The sequence below is a fragment of the Spea bombifrons genome, chromosome 3, assembly GCF_027358695.1.
Source record: "Spea bombifrons isolate aSpeBom1 chromosome 3, aSpeBom1.2.pri, whole genome shotgun sequence".
In the NCBI taxonomy this organism is placed as follows: Eukaryota; Metazoa; Chordata; class Amphibia; order Anura; family Pelobatidae; genus Spea; species Spea bombifrons.
In genome coordinates this window covers 111,434,881-111,444,711 of record NC_071089.1, presented here as the reverse complement: position 1 = coordinate 111,444,711, position 9,831 = coordinate 111,434,881, and the positions used below count along the sequence as shown (strand labels likewise).

General features: G+C 37.8%; 1 long non-coding RNA gene across 1 annotated transcript; it reads right to left on the bottom strand.

Moving 5' to 3' along the window:
- Positions 1–6,590: 6,590 nt before the first annotated feature.
- LOC128483340 (uncharacterized) lies at positions 6,591–7,042 on the bottom strand. The gene is made up of 2 exons (XR_008351061.1): positions 6,975–7,042; positions 6,591–6,687 (listed from the first exon to the last, which is right to left on the bottom strand). It is a non-coding gene; the product is annotated as an uncharacterized LOC128483340 (long non-coding RNA).
- Positions 7,043–9,831: the final 2,789 nt, after the last annotated feature.

Below are 9,831 nucleotides of genomic sequence, written 5' to 3'. Positions count from 1 at the left end.
GAGTAAAGCATGTGCAAGCAATTTACCTAGTGGAGAGCAAAAAGTCACAAGGTGTTTCGGTAGGTTGATTAAAAACATTTTAGCCTGGGTTAGAGACCTTGAGACTCTAACCCAAATCCCACAAAACTAACACTAAACTCAAAAGTTCAAAACGTAATAACATTAATAAAAAAAAAAAAAATGAAGCTGTGCCTTTTTATGGAAATTAATATTTTTGAAATATTTGTTGACACTGTCTTTCATAACTGAAATAAGAAATTCATAGAAACTCAAGTTTAAACTTGAAGACTACTCTTATTCTACCATTTTTTTAAATCCACAGCGAATAACCCTTGCATGTATTGCCATACCTGGGAACTTTGCAAAATGTGTAACATGGAGATCTCCCTATGCTTCAGCTGGAGGGCAGGAGAAGATGCAGGTGGTCAAATAACAGAAAGGGATAGCCCCTATTCCACTACAAACGAGGGGGAAACTGGACTGGACCATATCGATAACTTTATAAATGAGCTGACACTTAGACTCTTTGAATATTAACCCTTTAATGGTACATCATGTAGATTCAATGTAACGACTCATTAAATGTGTTAATGAAATCACTCCAATACATATTCTCAAGGAAACTTGATAGGTCATTATTTAAATATACACTTAATTTAGTATCATGTTTTCCAATTGGGTTATCAACCATAATAAACTGGTAGGAAAACCACCAATTAGGAGTCTTAGATATCATCAGGTCAATGTAGGGTATGACTGTGTCAGCTCCAGACTGTGTGTTTTTCCCCTTCATCCTGATATCGGGGCGAAAACCCTAAGACGCAACATCAAACCCTGAGAGTTCCCACCTACATAAGAAAGAGCTGTCTTTAAGACCTTAAGCTTGCTACGGCAAACTTTTTTACCAGTTCACAACTTTCACAGTTTAGTCAATAGACCACATTCTTACAAAGGTGGCTTGTAAATTGTTCTGTTTCATTAATCTTCTAAGTACTTCTTCTTTTAGCTATTTCACTATTCTTGGTACAGGATATCATTACATCTTCTTAGTCTTTGCCAAAGTATATATTCTAGTTTTCTATTCCAGATTGTAAGCCTGTTTAAACAGGGCACATTCCAGGTTGTTATGTGATGCATTACATGGCCTGTTTACCTACTGTACAACGCTGCACAATATTATACTGAAGCAAAAAAAATATATAATAAAAATAATAATAAAGAGGCCTGTAGCAAGTAGACGTGTGCATTCGGATTTGTATGAATTTTGTTGTGCGCCGAGGCTCCGCCTTGTTGGGGAAGAACAACTTTCTCTGTCGGTCTGTCTACGTTATTCTGGCCTGATATAGCAATTCTGCAACAGGGCGGAGCCTCGGCGGACAGCCTCTGCTCCATTCTACCAATCGGGTAAGAGGGAGTGTGCTGAGGCTCCTCCCTGTTGCGGAAGTGCATGGAAGAGGCTAAGATAATGGGAGATAAGGGGAGAGCCGGGAGCAGCAGAGAACCAGGCAGAAGAACAAGAAGAAGAGCCGCAGAAAAGGAGACAGAGGAGGGGAGACACAGAAGTGTTTGTCGGAGAAGGTCGGGAGGCATGGAGAGACAGTGTGATAGAGTGAATGAGAGTGAGCGGCAGAATTTTGTTTTCAATTCAAAAAAGCCCTCCGAACTCCAAACTGAAACGGCATGGAGCAAAAAATTCATCCAAATCGGTTTTGATCGATTTGCACAAGTCTAGTACCTAGAGTGTTGGATGACATGTTTTCCACCAACTTTAATAACCCTGGAACTGCAAGAGTTATCATATTAGACTGGAAGCTGTTTACATACATAATAAAATCTCAAAAACATGCTCTTCAAGTTCGACTCCCGGTAGTTTAAAAGATCGTTTTATCCTTTTCTGGTAATTTGATTTTTTACTCAGGTAATGGATCAGCTACACAAAATCACTACTCATTGTTGCATATGTTCCAAAATACCTGGCTTAAAAACAGGCACATGCATTCTTACCCTTCCTGCAGTGTGTGGTTGCCAGGGGGTCGCGTGATTGTGTAAAAGCACAATGTGTGTTCCTGCATACGTCATGTGGAGGACGCTGGCCTTAAAGTGCCAGGGCCACCTGGCCATCCGCTCTTTGGCCTTGTTTAAAAAGTTGTGTGAATCTTCTTAATAAAGACATTAAATGATAACTACACTATTGATGTCATTGTCTGTGTGATGTAACGCTATAGAGAGCTCCCTCTGCGAAGAGCTTGGAGCTGAAATAGTTAAGAGTACGCTTGGTAAATATGTCCGCCTGTGTATCTGGCACAACACAGATGCTATTTGAAGCGCATGAAAACATGCAATAAAAATGGCACAGATTTCCTCTATTTCTGTTCTTGATATAAATGGAAAAAAATAACCTCACTACGTTCAAAATATGCACCTTCTGAAATAACAAGAAAAATGTGCATGTTGTTAAAATGGAGAAAATGGTATCTAGCCAAAACCTTCTGTTTTGTGGATTGAAATACAACGAATGATCCTGCCAACTAAGCAAGAGATTGATGCCTTCACATATCCTACCTTTCTTGTTTGATGTATGGACTTAATCTGCAAAAACACAATTCTAAATTCTGACATAGAATCCATATTCATAACCAGGATGCACATGTGAGGTCTTTGCGCTCAATATTTTGAAATACTATTAGGGGGAACCGCATATGTGTTTAATCTTTCCAAATCTTTAATAAGCTTCCAAAAGTATGTATGGACCACGGGTACAGAGAGCCCTGTGGTTCTAATTATATAGCCTAACCATGTGGCTAAATAAACACTGATAGTACCTGTCAATAGGCCTTTCTACATGGAGATCCCAAAATTTTAATTTAGTTCATTACAAGACAGACGCACCAACCTGCTATTTCACACACAAACTGAGCAATCGGGGTTATAAGGGCCAGACACCCCCAACCCTTCCCCATGCGCCAAGAGCCCTAGTTATGGTTCTATGTTTCATATAGGGAAGTGATTGCCACTATTAAAGAAACATTCATGACAATTACCATTGTAGGGCATTTAATGGCATTGGTCCCCTGTCCGTTTGCCTGCTGTGCCCAACGGCCAGTATAGATGTCATTGCGAATGTACAAACTCTAGGGCCATGCTAACACTTACCTATGGACTAAACAGGAGATGCTAATGTGGGCAAAGTAGTCTCTAAAAACTGCTGTATGAAAAGAAATGTATGAAATATATGGCAAGGGGCAATTTCCCTCTGGACGGCTCCACATTCTTCAAACAGGGCTAGGAATGGCCTGCTTGTGGAGGCAAACCTCAGCGGGGTGACAACGTCATGTGGGGAAGCAGGGCTTACTGAAAAGATGTGTCGCCAGGTGCTGGTGGATGGGGAAAGGGTGACAGAACAGGTAAAAGGTGTATGGAAAAGGAAAGTAAAACTGCATAGCTCATGACAGTGAAATCTGGTACAATAAATTGGTCCTAAAGTAAAGGAAGGCAGATCAGATCCCCTAACAGTCTGTGTGTGGTAGTTACTCAAATTCAAGTCATAAAAGTTGTTATTTTTTTTTCTATGAAAATTTAGATGACATGAGTTGATGATAACCCCTGCAGCTGTCCCCTTACATTGGCTGCAAAAACAAATCCTAAAACATCTGCTTCAGTTAAAGAAATACATCTGACAGTATCAATGCTGGGAATGAAATAACAATCATCCTTACAAGAAAAACTGCAATATAGAAAAAGCTAAAACATAGAATAGTAGACTTGTGCAAATGGACCAAAAACCATTCTGCCACTTTTGTTTCGCTTTTGGTCCAATCGTTTGGTCCATTCGCTTTTGGTCCATAACAAATTTTATTTCAATTTAAAAATTTCAATTCAGAAACAAAATTAATTGTCACTCACCCTCATTCACTCTCTTACACTCTCTCTGACACTTTCTCATTCACTCTCACGATCTTTTACACTCTATCACACTCTCTCTCATGGTCTCCTTACCTTCTCCTCCAACTGCGTCACCTTTTCTTGTCTTGCCTCTTCTTGTTCTTCGTCTCTTCTTTCTGCTATCCACTGTGTTGTCCAGGCCTCCTGGAGCACTTCTGCAAAAACAGCGGGCCCTCTGTGGACGCCCATCTTTTGACTGGAGGAATGGAGAAGAGGCTGTCCCTGTGGGCTCCAAGAGGTCGGAATAATGTAGACAGATTAATGGAGAAAGAGGAGTGCAGAAATGCTTCTCTTTCTCTGTGTATCCGTCTGCATTATTCTGGCCTCTAGCAATACTTCCGCAAAAGGGTGGAGCCAAGGGGTGCCCCACATGGACAGCCTCTTCTCCATTCCTCCAATCAAGGTAGAGGCTTCATTCTTTTTTGCAGAATCGCTCCAAGAAAGAAAAAAGAACACAGAAGACAGTATAACTAGAGGAGGCAAGACAAGAAGCGGAGTCTGTAAAAAAGGAGACAGGGACACGGATATGGTTGGCAGAGAAGTTAGGGAGATATTGAGACAGACAAAGAAAGAGTGTGAGAAAGCGAAAAAACAACAAAACACAAGCAAGAATTCTCTGATAAGCTTTCGTCTGTATCGGATGGGGTCCCTCCTCGTTTTCAGACATTTCAGGTACAAATTAACAAAATTGTAAAATTTTCTGTGAAACTAAAATTCTAATAAATTCGAATGCACGAGTCTACAAAATATTATGAAAGTTGAGAACTCTTCCGTTCATGAAACCATTCACATTTCCTGGAAAAGCTCACAACTTATCAGTTCCTTGGCCTTGAACTATCTTCAGGCTAGACTAATGCATGTCCCATACATTCCTGAATTCCCTCCCAATGTCTACCACTGCTGCTGAGAAGCTTTTCCACTTATTCTCCACCATCTCAGTTAATTAATTGTCCTCTGTACCTAACGGTCTAATATGAGGAAGAAAGTTTTCCCATGGTACAAGTTTTCACATGGCAGAAATTCAGGCATTTAAATCCCCTGAATGTGACAGTGTTCAGTTTGAGCACTATCATGCTTAGCTTGCGGCCACAAAATTTAGCCGCGGCCTTCAGATAAGATACCAAGCTTAATCTGCCTTACCTCAAAAATAATATAGCCCTCCTGAGGACATATAATAGTTTGTCCTCCAGCGTTAACACCAGAGGATGTAAAATCTAGAAGTTAAGGGGCTAATAACGTTTTACTCACTGGTGCAAAGTAGGAACATTCAAAACTTCTGGAGGCATCATTATGAATGGTGGGCTTATTCACCTTCATAATGGTGTCAGATTTTGCAAAGTCCTTTGATTCAATTGATCATAATATATATTGATAAATTAGCTCACAAATGCAACTACAGTTTTGTTTCTACTACCGGACTTACTATCACCGGACATACATGTCGAAAGCAATACATGAAAAATTAGTTGATTTTGGGCTCATGCAACGATTATGTAATAAATAATGCAATTTTAGGGAGTTATGAAACAAAACAAATGTATGCATTACCCTTTTATTATTTTGTATTAGTTTTTATTTTTTTTGAGGGGGGAAGGTTAAACACAGTCCTAGAAAGTTGATATATAAAAGTAATACTCGTATTAATTGCACCTGGTTAAAGGCTGTATGGAGAAATGTACCATGAGTATTCCGCCTGGATTATGAATGTGCTGAACTGCAAGAAAGAATATTAAATAAAAATATCGACAGCACCTGCAGCTTGTCTTGAAGAATTTTTTCTGGCATGGAATAGGTGAATTCCATATCCCTTTGAGATACAAACTACAAGTGCAGCTGCTTGTAGTAGAAAATTGCCTTTGTAACCAAAGAAGTTGCAGATTCCATTTTCTGAATCATCATTAATTATTGGTGCCAACGTTTTTTCTTTTCTTTTTTTTTTTTTTGCTTGTCATTGTTTCCTTTCGGGATTTATAATGCCAGTTAATTAAATATAAAATAAAGCATATGAAAAAAAAAAAAGACTTTTTTTAGCTACATTTCATGATTGCTTCACCCCAGCAATAAAAACGAACATTTTTATATCCCCCGAAACATACGGTATACTCATCATTTGTGAAATCCAGAAATCCAGCAAGGTCTAATACACTAATGACTGATTATCGTTGCTCTCAGGTGGTGCCTATATTGCTAGTTTCACATCCATTACTGAACAGCGCACATGTGCTTTCTTCAAATGGTTTCTACATACTCTCAATATTCTAAAAAAAAAAACCCCGAAAAGGCACATTCCCGAACTGAAATGGAATGCCTCAGCATAATGTAGCAAACAGGGAAAAGGGAGAAATAGGGAGGAAGGACAGGGTTATCCTTACAATAAGGCATAGTAGGAAGCTGAAAGCTATGAGATTCATGTTTTGGTCACCCATAAGCAATTAGATCAGCTACCTAAGGCCCTAATTAATACAAAGGGTTCCATTTGGGGATGAAGGGGAGAGACTTATGTCAGTGTATATTTACAGGTTTTAATGTTACATGACTGTTATGTACTTTAAACATGTAATCATATATGTTATAGTCCTTACTACTTAAAGCCTAAGCTGGGACGCATCAGTTGGAAGAGGAATTCATTAGAAAACCCAGAGCCGTAGCTAGCTCCTTTTGCGCCTGAGGCAAGAATGGAAAATTGTGCCCCCCCAGCTATTTTTTTACAGAGGTTATTTTATTTACATTGCCCTTACACACTGCCTTTACACACACATTTACACATACACATTGCCTTTACACACAACTGCCCATTAACACGCATATACGCATACCCTGCCCTTACACACGACTGCCTTTACGCACATCTGGCCATTAACACGCATATACATATACACTCTCCTTACACAAACCTGCCTTTACACACACATACACACACACACCAGCTTACAAACATACAAATATCTATAATGATCTACACACATACACTGCCCATACTCACCAGCTTACAAAGACACACATATATATACACATACACTGCCCTTACACACTGCCTTTACACACACCTGCCCATTAACATGCATATACACATACACTACCCTTACACAACCCTGCCTTTACACACACATATGCACACACACCAGCTTACAAACACATACAAATACATATAACATGCACATACACTGCCCTTACACACATGTGCCCGCAAACATGCATATACACATACACAGCCCTTACACACATGTGCCCATAAACACACATATACACACATACACTGCCCATACACACACACTGGCCATCAACACACACTAGCTTACAAACACACATATACACAGCCCTTACACCCCTTTTCTCTCCGTCTGGTTGGGTGGAATCCATTGGATGCTAAGAACAAACATAACATTTCAGCCTTGCCTGTCTGTGCACAAAATTCATGATGTTTTCCTTTCTCGGATCAACACCAGCATCTTCTTGCAACCACCATCAGGGCAGACGTATAGAAAACTGAACACAGAGACGCTAAACTGAAGGAAACTGAAGACATGTCTACATGGGCACCAACTCTCATCTCCCAGTACTATTTCCTGCTTGCACCTGGTTCCATTCAACCTACACTTATTAATGTACTTGTTCTGTTTTATACAGAATAAAAGTATATTCCACTGCCAGCCTGTTTCACTCTGAGTCTGAAATTACAACAGAGGACTTAATCATACTCAAATAGTTTTGAAATAGACAATAATAGTCATATAGTTTGTATAGATCAGTTTTTAAAGAATTGTTCAAAAATGATTTCCCCACTACATTAACCACTTGATTCTACAATAGGAGGATGGACATTCAAATAAAAATGCTGTTAAGTATCAGGTCCAAATCAGAGGTGGAAGTAGTAGCTGTAATCCTTTCATTTTAAAGAAAAGTGGAGCATATCAGTGGAACAACAACACTGCGGTCATAAAAGAAGCAGACACTAGTCATGGTGGATGACTTTTGAGGCACACTTAAATGTTTCTTCGCCGCAACGGGACTGTTAGTGCAAATTGTTTTTCCATGTAGGACTGCATGGGAATTTCCAGGACTGAAAATGTGTTAACTATCAACTATAGTGACATATGTAGAAGAAGTATACTTCTTCGTTATTGCTTTCATTCTCTGTGTCAGAAGCAGCAACCTAATCATCACATTGAGCAATGTTTTTGTTTTAATTGGTGGAACATCGGTCTGGATTTTCATCATTCATGAGATACTGTGCATGTGTCTGCTACCAGCCATAAGAAACTTTTGTAAGGATGATTTCTAGTTTCAACAACCCACATGCTTCTGTGTATTGTGTTGTAAATGCTGTATCTGGATGTGTGCTTTGGTTGGCTACATTTAGGTAATTGACATTATAACGAGAACGAACAACTATGATGATTGACTTTGATGAACAATGCCAGCAATGCTCTTGATTCACTAATATCCATGTAGATTGTAAGCTTGCGAGTAGGACCCTCTTTACTTAATGTATCAGTCTGTCAATTCTAGTTTTGTCATGGCCTTTGAATGTATGGACTGTAAAAAGTGCTGCATAATTTGCACGATATAAATTAAAGATATTCTTTTTATTTATTTTTAATTATAATAATTATAATAAAGAAGTGCTGCATAATTTGCACTATATAAATTAAAGATATTATTATTATTTATTATTATTAATAATAATTATAATAAAGAAGTGCTGCATAATTTGCACTATATAAATTAAAGATATTATTATTATTTATTATTATTAATAATAATTATAATAAAGAAGTGCTGCATAATTTGTTTGCACTATATTAATTAAAGATTTTATTATTATTAATTATAATAAACATTTGAATTAAAACATCTTATGAATATAAATTGACTGATGGTAAGGGACCCCCATTTTTCCTCTCCTTATGTGTGTGTAGTGCTTGTACCTATAGTGAACATGAATATTTCTTTTGTGTTTTATCAGTGACCTGGCGGATGGTAATGGTCAATGGACCTACAATTTTCCTTGTCTTTACTATGAAAAAATGAACTCGGCCAGCAGAGATATGCTTGCAGGGGTTGCTGAATATAAGAAAAATCTACATTTTTTTTTCTGTGAATGTGTTTATTTGTAGTATGTATTCTAGTGAGCGTCACACCGGCTGACACCGATGCACAGGTTTGCTTGTGGTTTTGACTATACTGTGTGTATTTCACTAATTATATTGAGACGCTATATAAAAAATCATTTATTTGAAAGACAGCAAACAAAATAAATATATATATATATATATATCTATATCTATATATATATATATATATATATATATATAGATATAGATATATATATATTGTATTGTAAATTCCCTAACCTTTAGCACAACAAACAACATCCAAATTCTAGCCCAGGTTCTTAACTGATATCACCTTGTCCCCTTGATCTGAAATCATGCTTGGAAAATATACTTTATTTGTTCTGCTGGTGTTTTACCCGTAAGGAATATTTTTCCTATTAAAAACTTTGCATATATAATGTAACGTAAGTAATAAGGCCAGTCGGCCATTAATCTTTCAACACTCGATAGTCATTTTTTTTTTGGACGTGACTGCCAAATTGCTACTTGCTTGATAACCATAAACAGCTTTCCTGTTATGCAAGTTCTTAATATATCTATTGTAGACCAAGCACAAAAATTCTATTAACTAAGAATAGCACTTTTACTATGCTAAGTGTCTGAATATTAACTCGGATCTGGCATGTTTAACTTATGACCTTCTGGATGCAAATGGCTACAAACCAACATTCTGTCTGTACGCTATTTGTAATGGAAGAGGAAGTATTATCCCAAAGGCACACTTCTTTCCATTATTACTTTAGAAATATGCTATTTAAAACTAAACATACCA